A 19,022-nucleotide genomic window follows, 5' to 3' on the forward strand; every position below is an offset into this window, starting at 1 on the left:
AATACAAAAAGCAAGATGCAAAGAGCTTTTCACTATTGTATCAGTAATAGCAAAAGGCTGGAAAGAACCCAAATGTCCTTCAGTAGGAAACAGGTTGAGTAAACAAGTAATATCCTTAAAATGCAGCAGTACACAGCTGTGAAAGGGAATGAGAAGTATCTCCATATACTATTAAGGTCTGTTGGCTAGTATATACCTTTAAGTGGAAAAAGCAGTGTGACCTCAAACTGATCTACAGACTCTATCTATATCCTTATCAAAATCTCAGCTAGATTCTTTGGAAAAAAAAAAAAAAACAAACGGCAAGCTGATCTTAAAACTCATATACAACTTCAAGGGGTCTGAAACTCAAGAAATTCAAAGGAATAGCTAAAACAGTCTCAAAAGAACAAAGTTGGAGGGCTCACACATGATTTCAAAACTTAATCCAAAGCTGTAGTAGTCAAGACAGTGTAGAAGGCGCATAACGATAAACATAAAACTGAATTGAGAGTCTAAAAACAAACCCTTCATTTATCAGGGAGCCAAGAAAATTCAATGGAGAAACAGTCTTTTCAACAAATGGTGCTGGGACAATGTGATATTCAAATGCAAAGAACCCCTACTTCACACTAACAAAAATGAACTCAAAATAGGTAATGAACCTAAAAAACAAAAACCATAAAAATTATTATTCTAAAAAATTGGAGTAGATCTTTGTTAGATTAGGCAATAGTTTTTTAGATATGACACCAAAAGCGCAACTAATAAAAGAAAAATACAGATAAATTGGACACCATCAAAATTTAAAACTTTTGTTGTTCAAAGACATCATCAAGAAAGTTAAAAGTGGGAAAAATATTTGCAAATCGTATATCTGATAAGGGACTTGCATCTAAAATATGTAAAGGATTCTTACAACTCAATAATAAAAAGAGAGATAAAACAATTGGAAAATGGACAAAAGGTTAGAATAGAATAGACATTTTGACAAAGAAGATATGCACATGAAAAGATGTTCAACATCACTAGGCATTAGGGAGATGCAAATCAAAACCACAGTGATATACCACTTCACACCAATTAGAATGGCTACTACTTAAAAACTGGAATGTAAGAAGTGTTGGCAAGATAAGAAGTAATTAGAACCAGTGTGCTTTGCTGCGGGAATGTAATGTTGCAGTCACTGTGAAAAGTGGTTTGGCAGGTCCTTCAAAAGGGCTTCCCTGCTATCTCAGATGGTAAAGAATCTGTCTGTAATGCAGGAGACTGGGGTTAAATCCCTGGGTCAGGAAGATGCCCTGGAGAAGCGAATGGCTACCCGTTTCAGTATTCTTCCCTTGAGAATTCCACGGACAGAGGAGCCTGGCGGGCTACGGTCCATAGGGTCACAAGGAGTCAGACACGACTGAGCAACTATCACTTTCACTTCTTAAAAAGTTAAACATAGAATTACCATGCAATCTAGTGAATATGCTATCCTAAGAATATGCTAAAATATTTGAAAGGGACTCAGATACTTGTACACCAATATTCATAGTGGCACTTTTCGCAGTCATCAAAAGGTAGAAACAACCCAAATGTTTGTCAACAGAAGAATGGAAAAACAAATTGTGGTATATACATATAGCAGGATATTATTCAGCGTAAAGAGGGATGAAATTCTGATAGATACTGCATGAATAAACCTTGAAAACATTATGCTAAGGCTTATGAAATAAGCCTGATACAAAATTTCACTTACAAGAGGTACCTAAAATAGACAAATACATACAGGTAGAAACAGAGGTTACCAGGGATTAGGAACGGGAGAATTGCAACATATTCTTTTAATGGGTAGAATTCTTGTTCAGGGTGAAGAGAAAATTCTGGAAATAGGTCATGGTGATGATTACACAACATTGTGAATGTATTTAATGTCACTAAATTATACACTTATGGTAAATCTTATGTTACATGTCTTTTACCAGAATCAAAAAATATTTTTGGAAGTTATTAATAAATGAATGGAGGTATTAAAATGGAGAGGTATATTGACTTTTTCTCAATATACCTGGTTTTGCAGACTTGACTTTGACTTCATAAAATACATAAATATTTTATATAACTATAAAACAAAATGAGGGTGTCGAGCAAAAAAAAAAAAAAAGAAATTTTAAAAACAATCCCCTCAAATGGAATGTATAGTGAAACAAATGAACCCAAGCCTCCATCTGGTTTTGCCGTATAACCACACAGAAATGTACTATTTCAAGGGACTTGCAGTGACTTTTAGTGTAATTATGCTGTAATGACAAAAAAGAATAGCAATTGCTTAAAGTGTTTTCAGTAATGGTATTGTTGAAGGTAATGTTGATATTGCTATTCTGAAAGTGTTTTACATATATTATGGGATAAAGCGAACAGCATGGTGGGTAATATGTTAAAACCTTGAGAGATCTCAAAATCTGAGAATCAGGATTTTCAGTAAGGAAGAAGGGAGTTACTGCTATAATACTGATGAGATTAAGAGTTGCTATAGTCTTGAATATAAATTGAAAATGTCACTATAAATTTATGGCACATTTACCTTCAATTATTTTTATGGTAACATATATATATTATGCATGCATGCATGCTAAGTCTCTTCAGTCATGTCCAACTCTTTGTGAGCCTATGGACGTAGCCCACCAGGCTCCTCTGTCCATGGGATTCTCCAGGGAAGAATACTGGAGTGATTTGCCATGCCCTCCTCTAGGGGGACCTTCCCAAACCAGGGATCAAACCCGAGTCTCTTAGGTCTCCTGCATTGGCAGGTAGGCTTTGTTTTTTTTTTTTAAATCACTTGTGCTACCTGAGAATCATATATATATAGCTGTAGCTAAGTCGCTTCAGTCGTGTCTGACTCTGTGCGACCCCATAGATGGCAGCCCACCAGGCTCCCCTATCCCTGGGATTCTCCAGGCAAGAACACTGGAGTGGATTGCCATTGCCTTCTCCAATATATACACACACAATTATATATAATACTTTATATCAAGTATTTATATCTATTCCTAGCTCTGCCCATTGAAAAGACCTAGTAGTAATGACAACTCAATTGCAGCAAACAGTTTTGTCACTCAGTCTGGAGGAGGAAATGTACAAGATCGCCATGAATATCTTTTCATATCAGAAAGTCTTCTGATAGATTTATAGCTATCAAAACCTAAGAGGGTTATTTCAAAATAACACATGATGCAACCTAGCTACGTTCCAAAGGCCAAAAAACAGACATCAGTAAGAGTGATAACATCACACCCATGATTTCATTATGATTAAAAAAACTTACTGATTGCTTTGGGAGGATGCTAGGAAACCAAAAAATCATTTTGAAAAGTGATAAATAAAAGACCTCAGCATTTGTTTTACCTTTCCTATATGAACCATACCTTAAGTAACCAAATAATTGATGAAAGCCTGTTTCTCTTTATAAAAGTACTCTAGCTAAAATAAAAAGGAGAAATGATAGAACTCGAATATTACAACCTCCAAGGAATCTTTGGATCTAGGCATTCAGGTGATTAGTGACTGATAACACCATGAGAAGATAGACTTATTAATTATATACCTCCTGATCAAAGTACACACCTCCACCTGTGAAGTAGTCTTGCCCCATCCCACCCAGCAACCCTGCCCAGTCAAACCTGAATCTGGCAAAGCTTAAGATCTAATCACCAATTTTTGCAAAATACAGAGCTGTGAAACAGAGACAGACATGCCAGAAATGCAAACAGCAAAATTCAGACTTTGCAACTGTTTCAGCAAAAATGATTTAATTTCTTCAATAAAAAATTACTAGGAATAAAAGAAAAGAAGAGTTTGGATAAGAAAGCTTGAGAATAAACACAGGTTTCAAGGGCACATAAACCAAGGACAAAATATGGACCTTGTCTGAATCTTTTTTAAGGACCCAAATATTCTATAAAAGATTCTTTCTAAAAGCAGACATTTATAGAATAATCAGTGATTTGTGAACACTGAGTTTTTGATGAAAACTTCTAGATCATTAATATAGAAGCTGACAGGTCTGTGTTAGTTCCTTTCCTGATGAGCCAAGATAACATAAATGATTTTTTCTTTTTTTAATTGAAATATGTTTGACATCGAACATTGTGCAATATTAAGTGTACAGCATGTTAACTTGGCACATTTATGTATTGTAATATGGTTGCTGTTGTGATAATCAGCACTTCTGTCATGTCACATAATGATCTCCTTTATCAGTGATTGAAATCACTAAGTTCTAATCTCTTAGCAAGTTTATTGACTATCATACAATACTATTTTCTATGCTCACTGTACTGTGTACTAGATTTCTGGGGCTTATTTACTTCTGGTTGCAAGAAGACAGAATATATTAGGCATATCAAGGTAGAAATATTTTTGTTGAGTTTATTAGGCCTTCTAAATATAAAAATAAAATGACATAATCTTACTACTTAGATACCTGGTTACCTTATTTTCCAAAAGTTTTATGTATATACCAGCATATGTGTGTAAATGTTCCTTTTCCTTTTGTGTTTGTATAGCCTTTTTTTTACTATATACTTTTATATACACTGAGCATCCATGTACTGTAATGCATCTTCCCATCATGGTATCTTTTGAAAATCTTTTCCTATCAGAATATAGATTTGCCTCATTTTTCAAAAGTTGCTGTATAATCAGTAACATGAATATACTATAATTTATGCATATGCTTCCCTATTAATGGGCATGCAAATTGTTTTTTATTTTATATAATGTCCTGTGTATCCTTACATCTTGGTGTAATTCTTCAAGTGTGTCTATGGTGAAATTTTCCAGCAGTGAAATTATAGGGTCAAATACCATGTGTTTTTTTAAGAGGTGTTTCCAAATTGTCCTCAAAGGCACTCTTACCAAACTACCTTCCCTCCTGAGCACAAGAGAGTGCCCAGTTGTCCACATTCTCACTGACAGTGGCTCGCATCAAGCCTTGATCAAAGTCTTCTCACTCTGACACACTAGGTGTGTAAATTCTCTCCCTCTTAAACAATACCAAAGTGAATTTAGATTCTTTTCTCAATTTAGTTCCCATGGTACCCTAGCGAGTAACCTTTCTTTCAGCTTGTTGTGCATGCTGTGGCATTTCCGTTCAAACACAAACACACATACATACACACACACCCCTAAAAAACTGGGCATAATTATTTACTGTTGAAATCTGACTTTTATGAATATTAGGTTTTCAGTGTTGTCATGGCAAAATCATGAATAATATTGAGATGACCAAAAAGTTCATATGAGTTTGTCTATAATATCTTATGGAAAAACCTGAACAAAATTTGGCCAACCCAATACTCAGTTCAGTTCAGATCAGTCGCACAGTTGTGTCTGACTCTTTGCAAGCCCAGGAATCGCAGCACGCCAGCCCTCCCTGTCCATCACCAACTCCCGGAGTCTACCCAAACCCATGTCCATCGAGTCGGTGATGCCATCCAGCCATCTCATCCTCTGTTGCTTCCTTCTCCTCCTGCCCCCAATCCCTCCCAGCATCAGGGTCTTTTCCAATGAATCAACTTTTCGCATGAGGTGGCCAAAGTATTGAAGTTTCAGCTTTAGCATCAGTCCTTCCAATGAACACTCAGGACTGATCTCCTTTAGAATGAACTGGTTGTATCACCTTGCAGTCCAAGGGACTCTCAAGAGTCTTCTCCAACACCACAGTTCAAGCATCAATTCTTCAGTGTGCAGCTTTCTTCACCATCCAACTTTCACATCCTTACATGACCACTGGAAAAACCATAGCCTTGACTAGACTGACCTTTGCTGGCAAAGTAATGTCTCTGCTATTCAATATGCTATCCAGATTGGTCATAACTTTCCTTCCAAGGAGTACGGGTCTTTTAATTTCATGGGTGCAATCACCATCTGCAGTGATTTTGGAGCCCAAAAAAATAAAGTCTGATATTGTTTCCACTGTTTCCCCATCTATTTCCCATGAAGTGATGGGACCAGATGCAATGATCTTAGTTTTCTAAACCCTAGCTTTTAGCCAACTTTTTCACTCTCCTCTTTCACTTTCATCAAGAGGATTTTTAGCTCCTCTTCACTTTCTGCCATAATGGTAGTGTCATCTGCATATCTGAGGTTACTGATATTTCTCCCAGAAATCTTGATTCCAGCCTGTGCTTCTTCCAGCCAAGTGTTTCTCATGATGTACACTGCATATAAATGAAATAAGCAGGGTGACAATATACAGCTTTGACGTACTCCTTTTCCTATTTGGAACCAGTCTGTTGTTCCATGTTCAGTTCTGACTGTTGCTTCCTGACCTGCATACAGGTTTCTCCAGAGGCAGGTCAGGTGGTCTGGTATTCCCATCTCCTTCAGAATTTTCCACAGTTTATTGTGATCCACACAGTCAAAGGCTTTGGCATAGTCAATAAAGCAGAAATAGGTGTTTTTCTGGAACTCTCTTGCTTTTTTGATGATCTAGCGGATGTTGGCAGTTTGATCTCTGGTTCCTCTGCCTTTTCTAAAACCAGCTTGAACATCTGGAAGTTCATGGTTCACGTATTGCTGAAGACTTGCTTGGAGAACTTTGAGCATTACTTTGCTAGTGTGTGAGATGAGTGCAATTGTGAGGTAATTCAAGCATTCTTTGGCATTGCCTTTCTTTGGGATTGGAATGAAAACTGACCTTTTCCAGTTCTGTGGACACTGCTAAGTTTTCCAAATTTGTTGGCATATGGAGCGCAGCACTTTCCAGCATCATCTTTCAGGATTTGAAACAGCTCAACTGGAATTCCATCACCTCCACTAGCTTTGATCATAGTGATGCTTTCTAAGGCCCACTTGACTTCACATTCCAAGATGTCTGGCTCTAGATGAGTGATCACACCATCATGATTATCTGGGTCATGCAGATCGTTTTTGTACAGTTCTTCTGTGTATTCTTGCCACCTCTTCTTAATATCTTCTGCTTCTGTTAGGTCCATACCATTTCTGTCCTTTATTGTGCCCATCTTTGCATGAAATATTGCCTTGGTATCTCTAATTTTCTTGAAGAGATCTCTAGTCTTTCCCATTCTGTTCTTTTCCTCTATTTCTTTGCATTGATCACTGAGGAAGGCTTTCTTATCTCTCCTTGCTATTCTTTGGAACTCTGCATTCAGATGGGAATATCTTTCCTTTTCTCCTTTGCTTTTCGCTTTTCTTCTTTTCACAGCTATTTGTAAGGCCTCCCCAGACAGCCATTTTGCTTTTTTGCATTTCTTTTCCACAGGGATGGTCTTAATCCCTATCTCCTGTACAATGTCATGAACCTCAGTCCATAGTTCATCAGGCACTCTATCTATCAGATCTTGTCCCTTAAATCTATTTCTCACTTCCACTGTATAATCATAAGGGATTTGATTTAGGTCATACCTGAATGGTCTAGTGGTTTTCCCTGCTTTCTTCAGTTTAAGTCTGAATTTGGCAATAAGGAGTTCATGATCTGAGCTACAGTCAGCTCCCGGTCTTGTTTTTGCTGGCTGTACAGAGCTTCTCCATCTTTGCCTGCAAAGAATATAATCAATCTGATTTCGGTGTTGACCATCTGGTGATGTCCATGTGTGGAGTCTTCTCTTGTGTTGTTGGAAGAGGGTGTTTGCAATGACCATTGCGTTCTCTTGGCAAAACTCTATTAGCCTTTGCCCTGCTTCATTCCACGTTCCAAGGCCAAATTTGCCTGTTACTCCAGGTGTTTCTTGACCTCCTACTTTTGCATTCCAGTCCCCTATAATGAAAAGGACGTCTTTTTTGGGTGTTAGTTCTAAAAGGTCTTGTAGGTCTTCATAGAACCATTCAACTTCAGCTTCTTCAGTGTTACTGGTTGGGACATAGGCTTGGATTACCATGATATTGATTGGTTTGCCTTGGAAATGAACAGACATCATTCTGTCATTTTTTAGATTGCATCCAAGAACTGCATTTTGGACTCTTTTGTTGACCATGATGGCTACTCCATTTCTTCTGAGGGATTCCTGCCTGCAGTAGTAGATATAATGGTCATCTGAGCTAAATTCACCCATTCCAGTCCATTTTATTTCGCTGATTCCTAGAATGTCGATGTTCACTCTTGCCATCTCCTGTTTGACCACTTCCAATTTGCCTTTATTCATGGACCTAACATTCCAGGTTCCTATGCAATATTGCTCTTTATAGCATTGGACCTTGCTTCTATCACCAGTCACATCCACAACTGGGTATTGTTTTTGCTTTGGCTCCATCCCTTCATTCTTTCTGGAGTTATTTCTCCACTGATCTCCAGTAGCATATTGTACACCTACCGACCTGGGGAGTTCTTGTTTCAGTATCCTATCTTTTTGCCTTTTCATACTGTTCATGAGGTTCTCAAGGCAAGAATACTGAAGTGGTTTGCCATTCCCTTCTCCAGTGGACCACATTCTGTCAGACCTCTCCACCATGACCCGTCCATCTTGGGTGGCCCCACACGGCATAGCTTAGTTTCATTGAGTTAGACAAGGCTGTAATTCCATGTGATCAGATTGGCTAGTTGTCTGTGATTATGGTTTCAGTGTGTCTGCCCTCTGATGCCCTCTTGCAACATCTACCATCTTACTTGGGTTTCTCTTACTCTGAACGTGGGGTATCTCTTCACGGCTGCTCCAGCGAAGTGCAGCAGCTGCTCCTTACCTTAGACGAGGGGTATCTCCTCATGGCCGCCCCTCCTGATCTTGAACGTGGAGTAGCTCCTCTTGGCCCTCCTGCGCCCACGCAGCTGCCGCTCCTTGCACTTAATACTAGTTTGGTTTTATTTTTTGTGAGTTTCACACTAGACACACTTTGGAAAATTACTACAGAGCTACAAGAGGAGAAATATGATGGCCAGTACTCCAAAGAAAGGTTTTAAACTTCCAATTTGTACTTCATAGATGGGACAATGCACCCTAACCTCCTCTCAGCTCATTCCTCAGGGATCTCTTCTTACAAGGGCTAATGCTGTTACTAAACTCTGAAAAGCCTTTTGTGGGCACTCCTTGGCCAGAGTGTAAAAAACATAGATTAATGAATTGTTCTACCATTTTAGCGCACAGGACAACAGTGATTCTTTAAAACACTTCTAGAGATCTCTGAGTGAAGATCAGAAATATCCTAACATTGGAATGAAACTACCCAAGGGGCATGCAGATTGAATGTTGAGAGTTAAATTAAAGGGTGTTTAAATAAGTCTTCTACTCCCCAACAGGATTTTTTAATAAACTTTAGATGCTTTTCATCTCATGAAGTTTATTGGTCGCTATGCACACAACATGTGTTTTAACTACTTGGGTTTAAATGCAATCCTGCGTTCACAATGTCCTAAAATGGTTCTTGAGCAAATATTTAACTTCTCTACACGACTATCTTTTTTCCCCCTAATCGATGTCTTTTTTCACAACAACTTTCTTGACATATAATATACACATCATAAAATTCACCCATTTCACGTGTGCAGTTCAGTGATCCTCAGTAATTTTACTGAGTGGTGCAACCATTTCCATAAACCAATTTTAGAACCTTTTAGCCTCCCAATAAGATCCCTTGTTATCACTGAGTTAATCCCCATTCCCACCTTAAGCCCCAGGTAACTAATAATCTACTTTCTGTATCTATAAATTTGCCTTTTCTGACTTTCATATAAATAGAGTTACAAATATGTAATCTCTTGTGTCTGGCTTCTTTCATGTAACATAATGTTTATGAGGTTCATCCATGATGTACTCTGTGCTATTAATTTGTCCCGTTTTTAGTGCTGAATAGCATGTCACTATATGGATGTACCACATTTTATCTGTCCATTCACCAGTTGATGGACATTTAGTTTTTCTCTAGTTTTTGGCAATTATAAATAAAGCTGCAATGAATATTTGTGTACAGGTCTTTGCATGGAAATGTGACTTTATTTCTCTTGGATGAATAAATAAAAGTGGAGCTGCAGATGATATGGTAATTTAATGTTTAACTTTCTGAGAGATTCACGAACTGTTCTTCTAAGTGACTGCAGCATTTACATTTCCACCAGCAATGTTCGAGTGTTCCCTTTTCTCTAAAGCCAACTTTTGTTATTGTCTGTCTTATTTATTGCAGTCATTCAGATGAGCATGACATTTGTGGTTTTGGTTTCCATTGCTCGACCAACCTAGACAGCATATTCAAAAGCAGAGACATTACTTTGCCAACAAAGGTCCGTCTAGTCAAGGCTATGGTTTTTCCAGTGGTCATGTATGGATGTGAGAGTTGGACTATGAAGAAAGCTGAGCACCAAAGAACTGATGCTTTTGAACTGTGGTTTTGGAGAAGACTCTTGAGAGTCTCTTGGACTGTAAGGAGATCCAACCAGTCCATCCTAAAGGAGATCAGTCCTGGGTTTTCATTGGAAGGACTGATGCTAAAGCTGAAACTCCAATACTTTGGCCACCTCATGCGAAGAGTTGACTCATTGGAAAAGACTCTGATGCTGGGAGGGATTGGGGGCAGGAGGAGAAGGGGGCGACAGAGGATGAGACGGCTGGATGGCATCACCGACTCGATGGACATGGGTTTGGGTGAACTCCGGAAGTTGGTGATGGACAGGGAGGCCTGGTGTGCTGCAGTTGATGGGTTCGCAAAGAGTCAGACATGACTGAGCGACTGAACTGAACTGAACTGAATGCCTAATAATGTTAGGCATTTTTTCAAATGTATCTTCTTTAGTGAAATGTCTGTTCATATCTTTGCCCACTTTTTTGCGGGTCGTATTATTTTTGAGTGGTAGTAGTCCTTAGTAAATTCTGGGTATAATCCTTTATCTGTTACATATTTGACAAATATTCTCTCCTAGTCTGTTGCTTACTTTGTCATCTTCTTAATGGCATCTTTGGGGAAGCGTAAAAATTTAGATGGTCCAATTTATCATTTTTTTAGTAGACCTTGCTTCTAGTATTGTATCTAGGAAAGCTTTGTTTAATCCAAAGTCTTAAAGATTGTGTCCTATGTTTTACTCTAAAAGTTTTGTTGTGTTGGCACTTACATTTATTTACATTGGTGATCTATTTGCAGTATTGTTATGTATGGTGTGGTTTTAAGCTCATCATTTTGGGATGTGAATATCTAATTGTCTCAGCACCATTTTGTTAACCAGTGATCTTTTCCTGGCATCTCAGTCAAAAATCAATTGACTATAAAGATATATTTCTGAGCTCTTAGTTCTGTTCCATTGACCTATACCTCTTTCCTAATGCCAGTACCAAACTGTGTTGATAACTATACATTTATAGTACATCTAGAAATTGGGAAGTAAAAGTCCTCTGATTTTTATTTTTTCTTCAAAATTATTTTGGCTATTCTAGGTATTTTAAATTTCTTTATAAATTTAAGAGATACATGTCTATTCATACAAAAGCAAAAAGCCTGCTGGGCATTCGATAGGAATTGCACTGACTTTAGATATAAATTTGAGTATAACTGACATGTCAACAATATTTGAGTCTTTTAATCTATGAACATGGAATGTTTCTCTAGCTATTTAAACCTTTAATTTCCCTAAGTGAAGTTTTGTGATTTCCCATGCACGTCTTGCTCTTCTTTGCTAAATTTACTCCTAAGTATTTTATTATTTTTGAACTTTTCTGAATGCAGTTGTATTCTTAATTTTACTTCCATTTTGCTCACTGCTTAATAGAAAAATACAGTTGATTTTTGTATATTGGCCTTGTATCCTGAAACCTTGCTATCTTGTTTATTTTGTGTGTAATTCCCTTATGACTTTCTGTATGCAGAATCATGTTGTCTGTAATTAAAGGAAGTTTCACTTCTTCCCTTCTAATATCCTTTCCTCCTTTCTCTGCTTCTTTTATCCTTCCTTCCCTCTCTCCCATCTTTCATTCCTTTCACTGGCTAGAATCTTCAGTACTATATTGAATAGAAGTGAAGGGAGGTGTTCCTGCCTTGTTTCTGATCTTAGAGGGAAGTATTCAGTCTTTCCCTACCAAGTATAATATTCACTGTAGGTTTTATTGCAGATACCCTTTGTCAGATTGAGGAAGCTCCCTTTTGTTTCAAGTTTGTTGAGAGTTTTTAATCATAAATGAATGTTGAATTTTGTCACATGCTTTTCCTGTGTCTATTGAGATGTTCATAATGTTTTGTCCATTATTCTATTCATATGAGGCTTATATTCATTGATTTTTTCAGATATTAATCCCATTTGGTCATGGTGTATAACTTTTTGAATATGTTGATGGATTTGGTTTGCTGTTTTTTTGAGGATTAAACCTGAATTGCAAGTAGAAGATGAAGAAAGGCAAAGATGCACTGGCCTTCTGTTCTTTCCCCACCTTCCTCCTTTCTGACAAAAGAAAGCAGAGGCGCTTTAAAATCGTACATGTCTGAGATAGGAGGACAATAGTCTCAGGATTTAAAAGCAAGAGCATTGAGAGTAAGCATGAGGTTACCATCCTAGGAGGACTCAATTAATTCGTAGGTTCGTTTTATGGACCACAAGGGACACCACATGAAGGTGGAGTATGGAAAGTTAGAGTGGATCTTCCTGATAAATATCCTTTTTAATCACCTTCTATAGGATTCATGAAAAAAATTTCCATCCAACATTGATTAAGCATCAGGAACTGTGTGTCCAGATATAACTAATCAACTTGGACAGCTCTTTATGATCTTACCAATATATTTGAGTCCTTCCTACCCCAGTTGTTGGCCTACTGCAACCTCATAGATCCTCTCAATGGTGATGCTGCAGCTACGTACCTCCATCTACCAGAAGAATACAAGCAGAAAATTAAAGAGTGCATCCAGAAATATGCAATGGAGGGGGCACTGAAAGAGCAGGAAGAAGGCACCAGAGGCAGCTTTTTGGAGAGTTCTATGTCTGATTTTTCGGAAGATGAGGCCCAGGACATGAAGCTGTAGTAGAAAAAGCACCTGCTTTTCAGAAAGGCTATTATTTCCTAACCATGTGAAGCAGACTATAATATTCATATTTAAACAAAGCAATTTCTTATTACTAAACAAGGTTTTATCCATAATAGCATTTATATATATATATATATATATATATATATATAATGTATCACCCTTTAGATCTTGATTTCTTGGTCATTTCTCAAGCTGAGGTGCATAGCATATTCCCACATTTCATTTTGGCAGCAATATGTGGTCCATATGCATGCATTCATAAGTTCATTTGACCATGTCAGCCTGTGCACAACTGAACTGTCAAAAGGAATAACTGCTCAGATAGGCATGAGTCAAAATAACAGGAAAAAGTTGCTTCTTTCATTGATGATTCCAAGTAGGGCTTTTTCAAAAGGGAAAGGAGAGAATTGGGGAGGAAAAGGCCTGCTGTGGGAGCATTTAGAGCCAGCCACATCAGGATCAGAGCTAGTGCTTCCTGCGCACCCTAGGTGGGCCCACTTCTGTGGAGTAACAGTATAAAACAGGGAGCTCACTGGAGCACTGAAACTTAAAACAACTTTCTTGACTTGGATTTTAAGTACATTTCTATATGTAGATTCCTGCCCCTCTTGCTACCAGGCCCTGTAGCCACAAGTGTTTGTTTTTGTTTTGCTTTGGAGCCTTTTGGAAATATTTTCTGAATCTGATTCTTTTTCTTGAGGATAGAACTTGTGTTCCAGACTATTTTTTGAGAGGCTAGGACAGGAAGAGAAAAGTGACTGGCAAGAGGTTTCCTCTCATCTGGCAGAGTCCCATTCTCATTGTGCTGTTGGCCACTGTGAGACCGTTGCCCTGGACTAATAACAGTGGTTGTGGGGGTTTTGTTTTGAGGGTTGGGGGTTGTTGTTGGTTGTTTGTTTTTGTTTTTGTTTTTTGGTATGTGTGCATCGTGCTGAGGTTGCACATTTAATCTTCACCTTCCATGAGCTTGCTCCCCCTTGGGCAGCCTCTCAGTGGACCATTAGACTCGGGAAGAAGACCCTGCTGGCACTGTGCCCTGGGTCCTGTCGCTCATGTTTTGACTGTGTGTTCCCTTCTGCTGCTCTTGGCTGCAGTCTTCTTTTTTTTTTTTTTTACTTTATTTTACTTTACAATACTGTATTGGTTTTGCCATACATTGACATGAATCCACCACGGGTGTACATGAGTTCCCAATCCTGAACCCCCCTTCTACCTCGCACCCCATATCATCTCTCTGGATCATCCCCGTGCACCAGCCCCAAGGATCCTGTATCCTGTATCAAACATAGACTGGCGATTCGTTTCTTACATGACAGTATACATGTTTCAATGCCATTCTCCCAAATCATCCCACCCTCGCCCTCTCCCTCTGAGTCCAAAAGTCCGTTATACACAGCTGTGTCTCTTTTGCTGTCTCGCAAACAGGGTTATCATTACCATCTTTCTAAATTCCATATATATGTGTTAGTATACCATATTGGTGTTTTTCTTTCTGGCTTACTTCACTCTGTATAATCGGCTCCAGTTTCATCCACCTCATTAGAACTGATTCAAATGTATTCTTTTTAATGGCTGAGTAATACTCCATTGTGTATATGTACCACAGCTTTCTTATCCATTCATCTGCTGATGGACATCTAGGTTGTTTCCATGTCCTGGCTATTATAAACAGTGCTGCGATGAACATCGGGGTACACGTGTCTCTTTCAGTTCTGGTTTCCTCTGTGTGTATGCCCAGCAGTGGGATTCCTGGGTCATAAGGTAGTTCTATGTGCAATTTTTAAAGGAATCTCCACACTGGCTGCAGTCTTTCATCGTCTCCTTGTGGGAGTGGGAAACGGGTATCGTAGACCCAAAGCACATTTTAAATTTAAAATGAGTATCCATTGGAACAAATAATGGTTCTCGTACCCAAAGTGACTCTTCAGTTCAGTCGCTCAGTCATGTCTGACTCTTTGCGACTCCACGAACCACACCATGCCAGGCCTCCCTGTCCATCACCAACTCCCAGAGTCCACTGAAACCCATGTCCATTGTGTCAGTGATGCCATCCAACCATCTCATCCTCTGTCGTTCCCTTCTCCTCCTGCTCTCAATCTTTACCAGCACCAGGGTCTTTTCAAATGAGTCAGCTCTCCACATCAGGTTGCCAAAGTATTGGAGTTTCAGCTTCAACATCAAACCCTTCAATGAACACCCAGGACTAATCTCCTTTAGGATGGACTGGTTGGATCTCCTTACAGTCCAAGGGACTCTCAAGAGTCTTCTCCAACACCACAGTTCAAAAGCAACAATTTTCGGTGCTCAGCTTTCTTTATAGTCCAACTCTCACATCCATACATGACTACTGGAAAAACCATAGCCTTGACTCTACATGGGAAAAAAACCCTGAATTGCTACTATCAGTAAAAATGAAGATAAAGATATTATTTACCTCATATGTTTATCAGTGCAGTTCAGTTCAGTTCAGTCTCTCAGTCATGTCCGACTCTTTGCGACCCCATGAATCACAGCATGCTAGGCCTCCCTGTCCATCACTAACTCCCGGAGTTTACTCAAACTCATGTTCATCGAGTCAGTGATGCCATCCAGCCATCTCATCCTCTGTCGTCCAGTTCTCCTCCTGACCCCAATCCTTCCCAGCATCAGAGTCTTTTCCAATGAGTCAGCTCTTCACATGAGGTGGCCAAAGTATTGGAGTTCATAGTAACAATTAAATACAATAATACATAAAGAAGTAACTAGCCTGGTATCAGAACATAGTAAGAGCTCAATTAATGGGAATCATGTTGATTATACTATTGATGATATATATATTCATAAAAGGGCACCCTCCTACACTGTTGGTGGGAATGTAAATTGGTGCAGCCATCATGGGAAATAGTACGGAGGTTCCTTCAAAAACTAAAAGTAGAGTTGCCATATGATCCAGCAATCTCAACTCTGGGCATATATCCAGAGAAGACAAAAGTTCTAATTCAAACAGATACACACATCCCCAATGTTCATAGTGGCTTTATTTATAATAACCAAGACATAGAAGCAATCTAAGTGTCCATCAACAGATGAAAGGATAAAGAAGTTATGGTATACATAGACACATGTGATGCATATTACTCAGCCATAAAAAAGAATGCAATAATGCCATTTGCAGCAACATGGATGGACCTAGAGTTTATCATACTAAATGAAATCAGACAGAGAAAGACAAATATTATATCACTTATATGTGGAATCTAAAAAGTAGTACAAATGAACTTATTTCCAAAACAGAGACAGACACAGAAAATAAACTTATGGTTATCAAAGGGGAGGCAGGGGAGGGATAAATTGTGAGTATAGAATTAACAGATGCATACTACTATATATGAAATAGATAAACAACAAGGATTTGTAGCAGAGGGACCTATATTCAATATCTTACAATAAACCATAATGGGAAAGGATCAAAAAAGAATATAGATATATATCTATATATATGGGCTTACCTGGTGACTCAGGCAGTAAAAAATCTGCCTGCAATATGGGAGACCTGGGTTCAACCCCTGGGTTAGGAAGATCCCTGGAGAAGGGAACGCCTACCCACTCCAGTATTCTGGCCTGGAAAATTCCATGAACAGAGGAGCCTGACCAGCTGTAGTCCATGGGCTTGCAAAGAGTCAGACGAAACTGAGAGACTTTAACTACATGTATATTTAACTGAATATCTTTGCTGTAAACCTGAAACTAACACAATATTGTAAATCAGCTACAAACCAGTCAATAAATATCTTCGTATAATCATTTTATGTAAAATAATAGGAAACACTGCATAAAATAAGTTAATCTGCTTAATACCAGAGCTATATTACATTCATAGGTGGAAAAACAAAGGTAATTATAATATCTATCTTCAAGGTACTTCCAGGTACTGTTTTAAGCAACTTATGTGTATTAACTGCACTTAATCTTACCAACAGCACTGTGAAGTATGTACCAGTATAGATGGACATGCTGGCGACATATAACTTGCTGCATCCAGTTTTAAAAACCTTAAAAGGCAGAACTCCCCTTAAAAGGGGATTTGAGCACAAGCAGAGTTGGACTATAAAGAAGGCTGAGCACTGAAGAATTGATGCTTTTGAACTGTGGTGTTGGAGAAGACTCTTGAGAGTCCCTTGGACTGCACGGAGATCCAACCAGTCCATTCTGAAGGAGATCAGCCCTGGGATTTCTTTGGAAGGAATGATGCTAGAGCTGAAACTCCAGTACTTTGGCCACCTCATGCGAAGAGTTGACTCATTGAAAAAGACTCTGATGCTGGGAGGGATTGGGGGCAGGAGGAGAAGGGGACGACAGAGGATGAAATGGCTGGATGGCATCACTGATTGATGGACATGAGTCTGAGTGAACTCCGGGAGTTGGTGATGGACAGGGAGGCCTGGCGTGCTGTGATTCATGGGGTCGCAAAGAGTCAGACATGACTGAGCGACTGAACTGAACTGAATTGAGTCTAACCCCAGAGCCAAGTTCCTTACCACCATGCTATGTGCCACACTTTGTGCTAATTACTTTGCAAACGTTATATCTAATTTGCTTTTTATGTACAAATATCCTGAGTTTCAGTTTCCTTTAAGGAACTTGCTCTAAATTCACATTTGATATTTAAACCTAGGCCTGCCTAAAGCCTGTGCATTTTCCATTTGTATTGTCTATCTGTGTGTTTCTAAATGGATTCCATCTTTGATGAATCAGTATCTTTTTCTACAAAGCTGAGAACTTTTAAAAGTAATAACTGATATTTGTCCTGCATTTCCCATGCTTTGCTAGATGGAGACACCAGAACTGTCCCTTGCTCACCTAAACTCTCAATGCAGATTTGACACAATAGCTCTGGAACAAACAGCAGGTTCCCCTAATGTCATGGTTTTCAGGCTTTTTTCTCTGTCACCCACAGGAAGAAATATTTTTCATCACAACCCAGGAGAAATACTCAGAGAGACACACATTATATGCACAAACAATGTTTATAGTCTTACATGTTAATAGCATTTATTTTATGTTATTCAGTCTATTTTATTTTTTTTTAAGTGCTTGTTAAAACCAACCAAACTGACTTCACAACCATTAATGGACTATGACTCACAATTTAAAAAACACTCCTTTGGGAAATCTTTTATTGAGTTGGCCAAAAAGGGCATTCAGGTTTGCCATGACAACTTATGGGAAAACCTGAATGAACTTTTTGGCCAACCCCATAGTTCTTTCCAAAGCTCCAGTTCTAAGCAGGTGAGTACCTGATTTGGTTGATGGAATAGTGGAAATGAAAGCAGTTAATCTGAAAGAATGAAGGGAAATACTTTCAAATTATGAAAAGCTGTGTGCACAAGAATATGGCATTGTGTATAATAGGGAGACATGATTTCATATGGAGTATTAGAAATGTCTCTGGAGAAGTGTCCCTTGGGTGCTTGCTTCGGCAGCACATATACTAAAATTGGAACGATACAGAGAAGATTAGCATGGCCCCTGCACAAGGATGACACACAAATTCGTGAAGCGTTCCATAAAAAAAAAAAAAAAAAAAAAAAGAAGTGTCCCTTGGGCTGAGACCACACCACAGGGCCAGGCAAGGCCACACCACAGCACAGTCTCCTAAGGCTGGAGGGGCATGAACTACTAGCTGAGGAATGGAAGGAAAAGATCTTCAAGATAAGTCTGGGGAAGTAAACAGGGCCAGACCACATAGGGTCCTGCAGACCATGGAAAGAGATGAAGGGGATCCCTGAGGCTGGAGAACATAAAACTCACCTTGTAAAAAGATAACCATGGTGTGTAGAATGGACTGGAGAATTTCAACATGGTCCAGAGAGCTGTGAATAGTCTGCTGCGATATGGTGGGGTTGGGTGGGGTAGCGTGGTAGTCCTGTGTCACTTATCTCCTCTCTTAGTGAGCAGACTTTACAATGCATTTCACATGCACGGGGACCAGACTTGCTAATTTTGGAGCTGTCAACTGAGAAATAAATAAGCCACGATATAGCATTATTTTCAAAGTAATGAAAAATATATCTCTGAGACTATGGAATAAATGGCCAAGGTATAGGGAGCTCTTACTCTTT

At 38.8% G+C, this 19,022-nt stretch overlaps 1 protein-coding gene and 1 non-coding gene across 2 annotated transcripts in view; both read left to right on the forward strand.

Moving 5' to 3' along the window:
• Positions 1-19,022, forward strand: part of STK32A (serine/threonine kinase 32A) — a 126,305-nt gene that overhangs the window by 46,903 nt on the left and 60,380 nt on the right. The window lies entirely within an intron of this gene.
• Positions 18,368-18,474, forward strand: LOC128051858 (U6 spliceosomal RNA). Its single transcript, XR_008199777.1, has one exon. It is a non-coding gene; the product is annotated as a U6 spliceosomal RNA (small nuclear RNA).

The sequence above is a fragment of the Budorcas taxicolor genome, chromosome 7 (assembly GCF_023091745.1).
Source record: "Budorcas taxicolor isolate Tak-1 chromosome 7, Takin1.1, whole genome shotgun sequence".
Lineage (NCBI taxonomy): Eukaryota > Metazoa > Chordata > Mammalia > Artiodactyla > Bovidae > Budorcas > Budorcas taxicolor.